The 15,578-nt window shown below is 39.6% G+C and overlaps 1 protein-coding gene across 8 annotated transcripts in view; it reads right to left on the bottom strand.

Annotated features, from left to right (window-relative positions):
* Positions 1 to 15,578, bottom strand: part of PLEKHG1 (pleckstrin homology and RhoGEF domain containing G1) — a 249,041-nt gene that overhangs the window by 90,159 nt on the left and 143,304 nt on the right. The window lies entirely within an intron of this gene.

Here is a 15,578-nt window from a genome sequence, read left to right as displayed (position 1 = left end):
CCAACCAGGCACTGAACTGGGCCCTCCACAGTGAAAGCTTGGAGTCCTAACCACTGGACTGCCAGGAAATGCTCTCATTAAGCTTATTTTAAACATGTAGAGTAAATAGGCTCACAGTGAGAGGGGCCTCTCTTTGGGTCAAGACACAGGATTTACTGTTTGGCATTTGAAATATCTATTTTGGCCGCTCAAAGGACTTACTTATTTCCTAGTTACATTCTTGAGAGCTGAGGCTAGAGAAGATGAGACTTCTAGTCATCTTTAGATTTTGGCTTGTTGAATTAGAGTCATTTACTGAGGATGAAGCAGAGGTCAGCCCGGTTGGTTGTCCATGGGCACATGGCTGACTATTAGCATGAGACCAAGCTGAGACCAGTGCTCTGTCCATTAAATCTCAGTTTAACTTCCCTCGAACCAAAACTCTGAAAAGAATTTCATTCTGCCATTGCAGCTCTAGCAGGCCTGTGAACTCCAACTGCATAGAAGCATATCAGATAAACTAAAAATTGCAAGATACACCCTTTTTAAATTTCAAAATTTAAATAATTTTCAGAAATACCTTAACATAGATTTTGTTGTTGTTTAGTTGCTAAGTTGTGTCCGACTCTGCCACCCCATGGACTGTAGCCCACCAGGCTCCTCTGTCCTTCACTATCTCCTAGAGCTTGCTCAAATTCATGTCCATTGAGTCTGGATGTTATCTAACCATCTCATCCTGTGCTGCCCACTTCTCCTTTTGCCTTCAATCTTTCCTAGAATCAGAGTCTTTTCCAATGAGTTTGTTCTTGACATCAGGTGGCCAAAATATTGGAGCTTCAGTTTCAGCATAGATTAGCAAGAACAATACCATAATACTTTTAATGTACCAGAAATTACTGGCCTTTCCAAATAATACTAAGTATATTAACAATAATCATTATTCTCATTTGAGAGCTTACTATATGCCTATCACTGTGCTAGCATTTTGCATGGGTAGTCTTATTTTGCAACAATCCTATTATTCCCATTTTAAGGTGAAAACCTGAAACTTGGAAAAGTTTAGTAACTTATCCAAGATCACAAAGAGAGATGGCAGAGTCAGGATTTAGATTCAGTTCTAGCAGATTTTAGATTTTCTTCATTTTCTTATTTCATCACAGGGGATGGGGTGGGTGGGGTAATTTGTGTTGCCTTTCAATGTCTATTATTCTCTTTATAACAAAGAAAGAAAATGCCTTTCAGATAGTGGGCCCATGTTGATTGCTTATTGGGATAAACAGAGCTTTAAGAAAAAGTGATGTCACCTTTAGAGTTTCAGACAGATTTTATTAATACAGGGTGCACCCTCTTTTTTTAAAAAAATCTTTTGGCCATGCTGCATGGCATGTGGGATCTTAGTTCCCCAATCAGGGATTGAACCCATGCTCCCTGCATTGGAAGCAGAGTTTTAACCACCGGACCGCTAGGGAAGTCCCTAGAAAAATACTTTTTATTTTTTTTTCTTTTCTTTATTAAAAAATTTTTTTATTGGAGTATAGTTGCTTTTCAGTGTTGTGTTAGTTTCTGCTGTACAGCAAAATGAAGCAGTTATATGTATAAATATATTACCTCTTTTGAAAAAAATCCTACTTTTAAGTTGCTCTTCCTAACCAGATTTCTTAGGTGATAGCTCTTAATTGCTCAAATTATTATATTATTATCTGCCCCTTTGAACCTGTTTATGGGGGCTTACTATCCTTGGTATAAATCTCACTGATGACCAGTTAATTGTGTGTTTCTCATAAAGGATGTTTATGATGTTTTACTCTGTCCTGTCTTTGAAGTGGGGATTCTATTCTAGTGAATTTTCTTGCCAAAACTAGTACCTAGAATATTCCAGGTAATTTTGAATATTAAGTAAATTTACACAATTTATCAGTAACTTTCTTTACCTTCTTTCTTTCCAACTAGGACCTGGAACTTCAGAGCCAGTTCCAACTTCAGACCAGGAGTTGACAAGACGGGGTCCAAGAACATCAGCTGGTCTTTTACTTATCATAAGTGGACTAGCCCTGACTCTCTGGTTTTACAGGAGACAATTTCTCATCCTCAAAAAGCTACCTATATCTGTGCTAGAAGAAAAAAAGGATAATTCCACAGTTTGCTTTAGACATGTCCCAAGCAATTGCTCAGGAGGTGATCTTAATCATTCCCACTTGCCCTCTGTACCACTGCTCTGGTTTTGTCTACACTATGCGGTGGCTGGATGCAGGAGAGACAAGCTCTGCCCTTCACATGTGTCCGTGTCAATTTCATCCTCATCAGTGACTGAGATGTAGAAAACTGAGTAGTGAAAGTAATGTGTTTTCAGAATTTTCATTAACAAGTATGTATGAGAATTCTCCTTATTTGGCACAGTAAGCGACACCCAATAAATGCTTCCTGTGTTTTTCCAATTGTTTCTAAATGTAATGGGTACAGTCTTGGCACTGCCAGTACTTAGCTGCAGGGTCTGGGGCTTGACCAGCTTGCATCTATTGAGAGTTTATGCTATGCCAGGTCCTACAGAAAGTACTTTACAGGCATCGAACCCAGGAAAGCACTTTGGGCTTCCCTAATAGCTCAGCTGATAAAGAAAGAATCCACCTGCAATGCAGGAGATACCGGTTTGATCCCTGAGTTGGGAAGATCCCCTGGAGAAGGGGATAGGTTACCCACTCCAGTATTCTTGGGCTTCCCTTGTGGCTCAGCTGGTAAAGAATTTGCCTGCAATGTGCGAGACTGGGTTCGATCCCTGGGTTGGGAAGATCCCCTGCAGTAGGGAAAGGTTACCCACTTCAGTATTTTGGCCTGGAGATTCCAGGGACTGGTCGCAAAGAGTTGGATATGATTGAGCGACTTTCTTTTCCTATTTTTACAGGCATTACTTCCTTTTGTCCTCACAACATTCTATGAGGTACACAATAGCTCTCATCTCATTTTAAGAAGAAGAAACTGAAGGTTACAGAAATTACATAATTGTTCAAGATCAAAGGTAGTAGGTGCCAGAACTAAGATTTGGATTTGGTTGGAGAAATCACTTGGTTCTCTGCATCTCCATTTCCTCATCAGTAAGAACGATTGTGTAGAACTTGGTAATTCATTTAGCAAATACTTACTAATGGCCTTTTAAGTGTCAAAGGCAATGCTGACTGCTAGAAGTAGAAAACTAACCAAAACACTTCACCCTTTCAGAATCCACAGTCAGTTAAAACTTTTGAGTTATTTTCCAGTTCAAAACTCTGTGTGATTTCTACTTAATCAAAAATTCTGTGCTATTTGGAGCAATCTAAGTATTCACCAATAGATGAACGGAGAAACAAAATGCTATATAGACATACACTGGAATGTTATTCAGTCTTAAGAAGGAAGAAAATTCTGACATGTGCTATATGCTGCTGCTGCTGCTAAGTCGCTTCAGTCGTGTCCGACTCTGTGCGACCCCAGAGACGACAGTCCACCAGGCTCCCCTGTCCCTGGGATTCTCCAGGCAAGAACACTGGAGTGGGTTGCCATTTCCTTCTCCAATGCATGAAAGTGAAAAGTGAAAGTGAAGTCGCTCAGTCGTGTCTGACTCTTAGCGACCCCATGGACTGCAGCCTACCAGGCTCCTCCATTCATGGGATTTTCCAAGCAAGAGTACTGGAGTGGGGTGTCATTGCCTTCTCCACATGTGCTATATAGAGAAGGATGAACCCTGAAGACACTGTGCTCAGTGAAAAAAACAGTCACAAAAGGACAAGTACTGTATGATTCCACTCATGTGAAGTATAGAGGAGTCAAATTTATAGAAGCAGAGAGTAGAATGGTGGTTATCAGTAGCTGAAGGAAGGGGAGGGGTGACTGTTTAACAGGGACAGAGTTTCAGTTTCACAAGACGAAAAGAATTCTAGAGACTGGTTGCCCAACGCTGTGAATGTACTTAATGTCACCTACGATATACCTTTACAAATGGTTAAAACAGTAAATTTTATATTATGTGTATTCTACAATTTTTTAAAACAAAAAAGAATTTCTTGAGGGAAGAGGGTATGAAGAGGTATTGCTTCATGGGTGCACAGTTTCAATTTGGAGTGGTAGAAAAGTTCTCAAGTGCTCAAGATGGATGGTGGTGATGGTTATACAGTTCAATGCACAACAGTGCCAGTGTGCTTGATGTCATTGAATCATTCACTTAAAACGGCTAAAGTAATACATGTCATGTATATCTTGGGCTTCCCTGGTGGCTCAGCAGTAAAGAATCTGTCTGCAGTGGAAGAGACCCGGCTTTGATAACTCGGTGGGGAAGATCCCCTGGAAGAGAAAATGGCAACCCACTCCAGTATTCTTGCCTGGGAAATCCCACGGACAGGGCTACAGTCCATGGGGTCTCAAAGAGTCGGACATTCTCAAGATGGATGGTGGTAATGGTTATGTAGTTCAGTGTACAACAATGTCAGTGTGCCTAACGCCACTGAATTGTATACTTGAAATGGTTAATATTAATACATGTCATGTATATTTGACCAGGTTTAAAAAGATATAAAACATTCCATGTGAACTGCTATAGAGAACAATGCTATCAGCCTTAAGTGGCAGAGTAGCCTTGGTGCTCAGAGGAGAAACTGAAAACGTAAGTGATCAGAAAATAGTTAACTACTGAACTATGTGGGCTGGAAAAACTTGCATCAGCTCAAGCTGCCTCTTTTTCTAGGTGTTACAGAGCAGGGTTGCTTTGACATCAACTTGCTTCAGGCTTGTCAAATGACCTGGGTTGATTCTTTGATGTTTAGTTTCACAAGCAACATTTTTCTTTGGAAGAAACTTTCAGCCATGGGAAACTACTCCCAACTGAAGGTTGGTGTGTTTAGAACACAATTTCCTGAATTCTATAATTTTCTACCCACTCAGTATAACTGCATATTCAAGATGGCCTACACCCAAAAGGCAGCATAATTCTACCCCCAAATGAACACAACCTGTTTTAGCAAATCTTCAATAGAGTTCTGCCCACAGGCAGTCTTTGAAATATATTAGCAGTTCTTTAGCAGACAAGTAATAATAGCTACTCAATCACCTGAGTTAACAGAAGTTTTTGAAATACCTTTTCATTAGAAATAAAAATGTTGCCTTAAAAGAAAAGCTGGAAGAATGGGAAGGGACTTTTTAGTTGCAGGTATTTCTCTAAGAGCTTGATCTCACAAAAGAAATGAATGTCCTCAGTTATGTCTGTAAGTAAGTATGTCCTTTAATACATTGTCTAACTCAGAATATGCATGTGTAGATGGAAAATATTCTAATTTTAATGGCATAAACACACAAATATTTACCCCTTAAATCTCCTTGGTGTAACAGAAGTTTCAATCCTCAAGGAAATCAACCCTGAATATTCACTGGAAGGACTGATGCTGAAGCTCCAATACTTTGGCAACTGATGCAAAGAACTAACACATTGGAAAAGACCCTGATGCTGGGAAAGGTTGAGGGCAAGAGGAGAAGGGGACAATAGAGGATGAGATGGTTGGATGGCATCACTGACTCAATGGATATGAATCTGAGCAAACTCCAGGAGCCAGTGAAGGACAGAGAAGCCTGGTGTGCTGTAGTCCATGGGGTCACAAAGAGTTGGACACAACTTAGTGACTGAATAACAGCAAGACAGCAAGGGTTATCACTTGCGTAGGAGTATTTGACCCAAATTGTGAAAATCTTTTCAGTGACAGTTTTGAAAAATCCACAACTATTTGCTTTTTCAAATAATCATATTTGTTGGCCCAAGATTTGGATAAAAAAAAATCTACTTGTTAGTTTTCAGAAATAAACTCTCAAATTGCTAAGACAGCTTGAAATTCTTTTGAACCATTTTTTTCTTATAGGGCAGAAGTAAAAAGTGCTTTAGGGATGGAAGATCATGTTTTTTGACAACAGCTATGGTGTTCTTTAATCTTCTGGTCTGAACAAAGGGGACGGGGGAGAGGTGAGACCTATTTGTATCAAGTCATAACACTCAAGAGGTAAGTACAGTTAGTTCTGCTTTAACATTTGCTTTGAAAGCAGGAATTTGTTCCCACATGATTAATATACTAGGGAGTAACTTGAACTTAATTCAAAATTCTGAATTTTGCTTAGGCAGGATTGCATTCACAATAAAACAAACAAAAAACCAGGTGAACACAGAAAAGCATAGCCACTTCCAGAGAGCATCAGAGGAATACAAACACACACACACACATACAGCTCAAACACCTACCAGCCGCCTCAGTCCACCTGCATACCTTGTTAAAGCCATACCCATCCATGCCAGGGGTGTCAGTTTTGCATTGATGTCAGGTCTGAACTGAACTGAACCCTACTTTATAACTCAGACTACAACCCTGCACGCAACTGCTTCTCTCCTTAATTTTTCTCTCCTTCTTAGCCTCTTTTATATTTTCCCCTTTCTGTTCTTTCTCCTCTTTATTGTTCTTTTTTCTCACTCTGTCTCCCGCTTCCCTTTATTCTCTTCCTCCTACAGGGGGTGGCAGCTGTGGGTACCAGGTGGCTCCCACAAGAAATTATATGTTTGTTTTTTTTTAAGTTGAAGTATCATATTTACTGTAGTAAGGATTTAGTTCTTAACCATTTAACACGTATAAAACTGCCTCCATTTGTTTCTTTTTCGATGTGTCACTGATGTTTTGAGTGTTGCACCTGGAATCTATTTTCCCCCGTTTTCCCCTCATATGATTTTGCAAGTTCAGTGATTTTTAAAAGCATATATGTCAAATTATAGCAAAATTGATCGTAGGCACTTGAAATTCATATTGCTCTTTTTCTATAGCAACTGTACTCTCTTTCTTGGGTCTTAGACATGTGATATGGAAGCTAAAAACTATATTTAACTATATTAAATAACTATAATCTATTCTGAGATCATGAACTCTTGAAACATGGTAAGAATATCCTACAAAGCTGGACTCTAGGGCCTCCAATACCCTGGAAATCCTTAGACTGACCTGAAGTATTCTAGACCCAAGCTTCAAGAAGCAAGCCACAAAAAAATCTAAAAAGAAAAAAAAAAGAAGCAAGTCATAAGTCAGGAATGTCAGGCACTCAAGGGTGACTATTACCTGAGGTTTAGTATTTCTCAAGGAGACAATGAGAACATCACTAAATCCATAATTATTACTATTATACCAACTGATGTTCATTATGCTATTGTAAAAAGTTCTTAGTAATTTGAAAAGTGTAAAGGTTAATGACATAAATAGACCACTATTTATCAATGGCAAATTTACTTTCTCCATGTTCACCTCTGGAAAGATGAAAGTTGACTTCTACAAGGCTTCCCTTGTGGCTCAGCTGGTAAAGAATCCACCTGCAATGCGGGAGACCTGGGTTTGATCCCTGGGTTGGGAAGATCCTCTGGAGAAGGGAAAGGCTACCCACTCCAGTATTCTGGCCTGGAGACTATATAGTCCATGGGGTCGCAAAGAGTTGGACACAACTGGGCAACGTTCACTGTCACTTTCTTATGGAAACCATCCACAATGATGTCACCTGATTTAGAGTGTGCAAGTATGCAAGGCCTAAGATTATTATGTATGTATAAATGTGTTAAAACAATTTCAACCATTAGGTTTTCCATTGTTTACTTGTTCTTTAAGTGTTCACAATTCTCATTTTGGCTTCTCAAAGTGACTATAGAAATGAGTTTAAAACAAAGGCAGGGCAGTGAAAAGGAGGGTATTACATTTTCTTATAAACTTTATCAGTGTGGCTTCCGAGCATGATCATTCTGTTCAGGGTATGCTGGCATTAGTCCATTATTCTCTTTGATTCCAGTCTACTCAAAATGTTTCCAGAAGACAAGCAAAGAAGCACAATTCCTGCCTTTGAACTATGCTAGACCCAGCAGCCCTCTTCTTAAACTGAAATATTGATAGTACCACCTGTGTTCAAAAATTCCAAAGAGCCCTATTGACAGGTCATATGGATAGGAAAAACTACAAAAAACAAAAGAGGGCAGGGAGTTAGGAAAAAAGGGAGAGAGAGAGGAGGTAGAGGTGATGGAAATGTGTAAGATGGGAGAGAGGAATAAGGGAAGGTACATCTTAGTCTAAGTCCTAAATGAAGAATTCCATTTAAAACATTCTATAGGGTTATTTTGGAGAAGGAAATGGCAACCCACTGCAGTGTTCTTGCCTGGAGAATCCCAGGGACGGCGGAGCCTGGTGGGCTGCCATCTATGGGGTTGCACAGAGTCGGATACAACTGGAGCGACTTAGCAGCTTAGCAGCAGCATAGAGTTATTTAGTAGAGAGAGTTAACTATAAACTTGGCAGTAAGCATCATCAAGATCTTTTCTGCTTTCTTCCTTATGTATTTTTTATTTTTACCTTTAGTGGTGGGATGCCGGGTATAGGTTTTTATAATGAGAATATTGCAGTTACATATTGGGTTGACCAAAAAGTTCATTTGGATTTTTCCAGAACATCTTATGAAAAAACTTGAATGAACTTTTTGGCCAATCCAATATAATACATGGTAGACCCTGGCAGTTGTTCACAAAAATGTTTCCTTCCTTCTTTGGGCACACAGACTATATCTCCAAATTTATAGCTTGATGTGGAATGAGAGAAGAGGTGAGTCATTTCTACACTTGTCTCAAAAACTCTCCTTCCCCTGCCTTCTATCAATTGGTGCATGGAATTGCATGGTGTCCACTAACCTGGACATACACATACATGACTGCAAAAGGAGAAACTTCTGTTGTATTACATCACTAAACTGGGGGACCGATTTGTTACTGTGGCTTTACTTACACTTATACACTATGCCTTCCAAATTTTTAAAACAGTGTTTCTCAGCCAAGGGAATTTTGTCCCTTGGGGGTTATATGGCAATGTCTAGAAACAGTTTTGGTTGTCATGAGTGGGGATGGTGGTGGTTCTACTGACATCTAGTGAGTGGAGGCCATGTTTGATGCTAACATCCTACGGTACACACGACTATCCCCCATAACCAAGCACTATCCAGTCCCGAATGTCTACCATGCTGCTGTTGCAACACCCTGCCCCAGAGAGCTTAGGAAGGCAACCAAATCTTTGAGCTCTCTGCTAGACTCTAAGGGGAGATTTGCTATAACAATGTAGTAGTAAATGAGGCCTTTGGAGTGAAACCTAACATTCCAGTTCCTGTTTCACCACTAATCATTTACAAACCTTGGACAAGTTCCTTTACTCTCTGTACATGCAATATTCTTGTGCTAAAAATAAGAAAATTATAATAGTACCCACATAGTGGGGCTGTGGGTGAGGCTGTAACTGCTTAATTCAGTGCCTGAAATCCGGTAAGCATCCAAATACAAGCTGCTGTTAATGTTATGTTTTAGTATTTTTGTTGCTATTAAGGTATATAGCTAGAAAATTTAGAAGTAGTAGCCACGTAGTATGTTTACAGCTGTTCGGATTCATTGAGGTGGTGGGTGTCGTCACCAAGTTTAAGGTTTCTATCTACCATGCTCCCAGGAGAACCTGACCAATATAATTATTTTGAATAATTTTCCTAGGTTTTGACTCAAAATCTGGCTAGAACCATTTGGAGGGAATAAACTGACATCATTTATTAAGTATACATGAACTCTTGTGAACAGTCAACAACCACCTTTGCACAGCAACCCTACACACCTCCACTCACTTTGCTTTTACTAAATGCTGCCCACGTTGAGCTAGTTTTGATGTTCACTAGCAGTTAATCCGGAGAAGGCAATGGCGATCCACTCCAGTACTCTTGCCTGGAAAATCCTATGGACGGAGGAGCCTGGTGGGCTGCAGTCCATGGGGTCTCTGAGTAGGACATGACTGAGCGACTTCACCTTCAAGGAAATGGCAACCCACTCCAGTGTTCTTGCCTGGAGAATCCCAGGGACAGGGGAGCCTGGTGGGCTGCCGTCTATGGGGTCAAGCAGAGTCAGACACGACTGAAGCAACTTAGCAGCAGCAGCAGTTAATCAGAAGGTATGAACAGAATGGACAAAAGACATAAAAGGCCAGGCCCCTCCCCCTCCACCCCCAATATTAGACTGCTACCAGTAGAGGAGATGAATACTCAAAATCACTATGTTCTTACGTTCTAAGTTTCTGTCATTGTTAAGGTGGCAAGAGGTGAGAGTGGGGTAGAGCAAGGAAGGAGGGGGCATAAGAGCAACAAATAGGCATGGAAACAAATAGTCAAAGTGAAGTTTGAGGGGCTTATATACAGTGGTTAGATGTGTTATTTGACAAACAACTCCTATTGGCTTGGCCAAAAAGTTCATTCAGGTTTCCTATGTTACAGAAAAACCTAGACAAACTTTTTGGCCAACCCAATACATAAGCCTAAAACTACTTAGCAGGTTTGCTTCAAAATTACCATAGACCTCAAATGGTTTTAGCAAAGATCTCATTCACCCAATATGAGAAAAGCCCCTGGGAGGAAAAATAAAGAGACACATTCAAATAAAAGTGCTCAAATGCCATGCAAAAGAAAAAGTACATTAAAATGTGCCAAGTACTACAGTGTAAGCACTTTATTAAATCCACCCACGTAACAAGCCTTCGTTAAAAACAATCCCTGCCAAGTCCTACACTCTAGCATTGAACACATAATTCCCTCAGTATTCAAGAAATGTTAGTCTGAAGGAACCTCATAAAAAGTGTCAGTTTAATAAATGTTATTTAAACTGGAGGGAAAGTATTGAGTGAGGACATGTGCAAGTAAAAAGACAATAAAAGCAATGACATCTCATCAGCCTCCTCCCTTGGTTCAAAACTTTTCTCTTCTTGTCAAGTATCCTAAGCAGCTGTGGCTGGTCCAGGGAACACCCATGTAAAGCCATCCTTTCATTGCCAAGGGAGAGGAGTAGCAGAGCTATGAACTGACCTTTCCACACCAAACCATCTTCTCTCTCCAGCTGAATCAAACCAGGCTTCAAGAGAAAACACCTCCAAGTTCGATAGTGTTGTCTCTGAGAGGTGGTGCAGGACAAAACCCCACTCAGATTCCATGTTATCCAAGTCTTAGCACCTCAGCAGCCTAAAGGCTAAGTCTTTAGGCAGGGTCCAGAGTTAAGGCACAGCACAGACTTCCTGGGCCTGATCACTGGGTTCCTTCATTCACTCTGCACAGATCTGGGAAAGGCTCACTTCCCAAGTGTAAGACAATTCACCTTCTAGCTAGTGGATACCTCTGGTGCTAAGGGCAGCCTCTTCTCTAAGCTATGGGAACAGGCAGAATTGTGTTCAATGTGTTTCATGTCACTAAGTGGGTGAAAAGCATCTCTCTTCTCGTCCACCTTATCCTAACATTGTCTGTACTGCTGCTGCTAAGTCGCTTCAGTCCTGTCCAACTCTGTCTGACCCCATGGACAGCAGCCCACCAGGCTCCCCTGTCCACGAGATTCTCCAGGTAAGAATACTGGAGTGGGTTGCCCTTTCCTTCTCCAACTGTCTGTACTATCACACGATAAACAAAGAGTTCATGTCGATCAAGAAATACGAGAGCTGGAGGTTGGATCTCAACAGCCTAATCCTTGTGCAGCTACAGCTTTTGAACAATGCTGAATGCTTTTAACAAGGATTGCTTAAGGCTGTGGTTCTTTAAATTTTATGCAGCAAGGCTATAATAACAACTTCTTAGCTTTTTAGCACACTGTATGGATAATTGTGCTTGAAAAAGGATTTTAACTTTCTAGAATATGATAGAAAAAAATAAACTCACGTTACTTTTAATATTTTACCTACTTTCCCCTCACTAAATGCACATGTCCTCAACATCCCCAAATATGATTTAACTTAGCATTTCTTATATTTCAAAGATCCTATTTTGTAATAGGGATATAATTTCTAACTACACAGTATTAGATAATGTTATGAACTATTTAAAACCCTTCATAAAATGTTAAAACAGGCCATGAACTATATCCAGGGCCAAGTCTCATGAGGCTGTCAAAGGCTCTTTTATAGATCATTTAGAAAGATTAAAGAAACCTACTCTGCCCATGAGAATCTCTGGTCAGTCAATCTAAGATCCTATTAAACATGAAAGAAACCCTTATTTCCTACTTTCCAGCTATGAATTTCTCTCTCTTCACAAATTGTATCACTGGCGATTTTACTTTTAACTTTTAAAACTAGCTTTCATAGTTATTATCTCATTTTATCTGTGAATGCTAGTAGGAGCCATATATAGAAATGGAAATAACAGCTCTCTTGTTTCTCTCAGTATGGTCGATAGTCAAGACCTCACCTCTCTCTAAAATGTCAAGTGTACAAAAGCAAATGACTAGGATGTCAGGCAAAGGAGCAGAGGAGGGAGTTGCCATGGGGAGGGAATGGAGGGAACAGAGAAAAGGCCTGCGATGAAGACCAGAAGCAATAAGAACAATAACATTTCTCAGTTAAATCTTCAGAATTCATTTTTTAATTCCTAAATGGCATGGGAAAGAAAAAAAAATCCTATATATTTGGGAAAGATTTTAATACAATGTCTTTCTGTAGTGAAAGATGTACATTCTTCTTTGCATTATCACCAACAGCTGAGAATCCTATTGCCCAGATAACGTGTGAGCAGGATCTCTTCTCAGAAATAAGCTACTCGGATACTATGTGGTACCGTATTGAGCTACCAAGGCATACTGTGTTAAAATCTTTTAAATCATAGTATATATCAATGGCCTTTCACAAAAATGCTTGTTTATAAATTCTAAGGACAAAATATAAACCTGAGTGGTGAGGATATGTATGGATAAGATACACTACAGATAAAATCTAACAAAGGGAAATTAATACAACCAAGAACGACTAGTGAAGGGCATTCATTAGTGGGAACTCAAGAAAGCAGAGTGCACAGTCTGAACCCTGGAAAAGGAAATGGCAACCCACTTCAGTATTCTTGCCTGGAGAATTCCATGGAGAGGGGAGCCTGGCAGGCTGTAGTCCATGGGGTTGCAAAGAGTTGGACACGACTGAGAGATTTATCACTCATTCGCTCAGACAGTTTGAAACTATGCTACTGTGTAAGTGAAAAACAACTTCCCAGTTATCTCTACAAACAATTAGGCGGTTTTTCTTCAGAATAATTCTTGCTCAGAAAGTCAACTAACAAACTCTTTGTGTGGTGAGAACTTATGATGGTAGGTCGTTACTAAGTAGCCTTTTCCCCATTCAACTCTGCACTTGAAAAATCAAAGATACTAAAGAAATCAGCTACAGAATTTTTAAAACAGATTGGAAATGGATTAAGGAAAACAGATTTTTAAAGGAGTTGACATCTTGTGTTTTAAAAGAATACTCATAACAGTCCTTATTGGGTAAAGTTGCTGCAAGGTGGAAAATAATTGGTTATACTCCATAAAGGAGGGGTGCATGCTCAGTCGTGTCTGACTCTTTGTGACCCCATGGACCATATCCTGCCAGACTCCTCTGTCCATGGAATTTTCCAGGCAAGAACACTGGAATGGGTTGCCCTTTCCCACTCCAAGGGATCCTCCTGACCCAGGGATTGAACTCATGTCTCTCGAGTCTCCTGCATTGGCAGGTGGACTTTTACCACTGGCGCCACCTGGGAAGCCTCCATAAAGCAAAAACTACATAAAACGAGTCTAACCATTCTGTGAAAATTGTGATCTTGAGAAACAGAGGTGGTCACGTACAAAAGTGTGTGAAGAAGAGGCTGCAGTGACCAATCGTGATCTGAAGAGATTCTGCACTTTTCTAGGTGGGGAGGGGAAGTGACTCAAAGCATTCCAGAGACTTCCTGAACAAAGCAGCATCTTCTTCCTGCCCAGGTGCTTCCCTCTCTATTTGGGACGTTTTCTTCCAACCACCCTCCTTCCCAACACCCTCCATCTTTCTTCTCCCTATTATGTGTCACCTTAGATTCTCCCTGGCTTCTTTAGAAATAATCCAATTGCCTTCAAAATAATAATGTTGGAATCACCCACTTAAAAATGACTCTTTCCTAATGAAATTTCTACTATAGTGTATTACTAAATCTATTTATCTTTGTAAAAGACTTCAGATAAGACAGAAGATAGCTATAAATGGTGCTCAGTCTCAGCCAGCAAATTCAGAAGAGGCCTGAGATGATAAGTGTTTTCACTTATTAATTGCTTACCACGTGCCAGGCACTGTTGTATGGGCTTTTCATATATTATCTGATTATCATAACACCAACCCTATTAGGCAGGTATCGTTTATTAGTTTCATTTCACAGCTGATGAAATGAAAGCATAGATTTATAAGCAAATACGGGGCTTGGCAAACCATGGTCCTTGGGTCAAAAACGGCCCTAAAGTTTTCCTTGAACTTCCACACCCTTTCACTGGCGTAGAGGCTGGGGCTGCTGTTGGGATACAGTGGCAGAAGTGAACAGTTAGGATTGACAATTTATGGCCCAGAAACCCAAAAAGAGTTACCATCTGGTCCTTTATAGCAAAAGTCCACCAACCCATAGTGAAAACATGGCTAATTTATTGATAAGGGGAAAAAAAAAAGGCAAGAATATTTGTATAGTTTAGAATAAAACTTCTGCTGAAACTGTTAGAAAATAAAAAAAATTTAAGGTATTTTATTGAAGCAAAAAATCCTGTTTTAACCTATTTTCTTTCATAGATCTCTTATTGTATTTCTTCTCACCTGAAGTTTGTTAACTGGTCTCAGAAAAAAACAAGTGTTAATTCCAGCTCAGACACTAAAGGTTTCTCTGTTGGTATGGCGAGTTTCGATGAAGTGGTAAAGTTTCCAAGTAAGAAACAAAGAAAAACAGGCCAAAGAAAGCTTTGACAACCATAAATTTCCTGAGAGGTTTCACAAATTTTGGCAGTTTCACAGGTATTTCTTCTCAAGTACAAATGACATCATTGTTGAAATTCAAGAAACAATTGGCCTGGTTTACTCTACATTTGGTATCACATATTGTTTTGGTTGAACATCAATTGATTTTTTTCTATTTTTACTGGGAAGTTATGTCATAACTATTTTTAGAAGACTGTCTGGTTTGATCATTTGTGGGACTGAAAACACAATTGTGTCCTAGAATTTTTTTCCCCTAAAGCTATAAGAGTGTATGTGTTTGGTGGAGAATGTCCTCATCAGCAAATATTCCAGTTTATTCTGAAACACATTTTAGATTAAAAATCTAAAACAGGAAATGGGCACTAACACATGAAAGAACCTGGGATAGTACCAGGCAGCGTAGGGAGTATAGCTTCATAATGCATCAATTTGAAATATAATATTTTAAATCACTGAGAATGAATTAGCATCTGAACTGTTCCGATAATTATCATTTTATGCTTAAAAACCTAGCTATAATCAAAGTCAAATTAATAACTGGATAAGTCAACTATACTCCAGCATAAAATAAAAATTAAAAAAGAAATAATACAGGGAAACAACAATCATAACAAATTAATAACTTAAGTTCCAGAGTCTTGGATCTGGCACCTGAGCTAAGTTCAGTTTGCAGAGAGTCAAATAATTTACGTGAATTTTTTTAGTATAAAAGTAAAAGGTAAACACCTAAGACCAAGTCCAGGGTTCTTCTCTCCCTTTCACCACCTTCCCCTAAACAGCAACCAA

This window comes from Bos grunniens, chromosome 9 (genome assembly GCF_055505025.1).
Source record: "Bos grunniens cultivar Pamir isolate PY7600 chromosome 9, Bosgru_T2T1.0, whole genome shotgun sequence".
In the NCBI taxonomy this organism is placed as follows: domain Eukaryota; kingdom Metazoa; phylum Chordata; class Mammalia; order Artiodactyla; family Bovidae; genus Bos; species Bos grunniens.
Note: the sequence above shows the minus strand (reverse complement) of the source record. Positions and strands in the feature narration are given on the sequence as shown.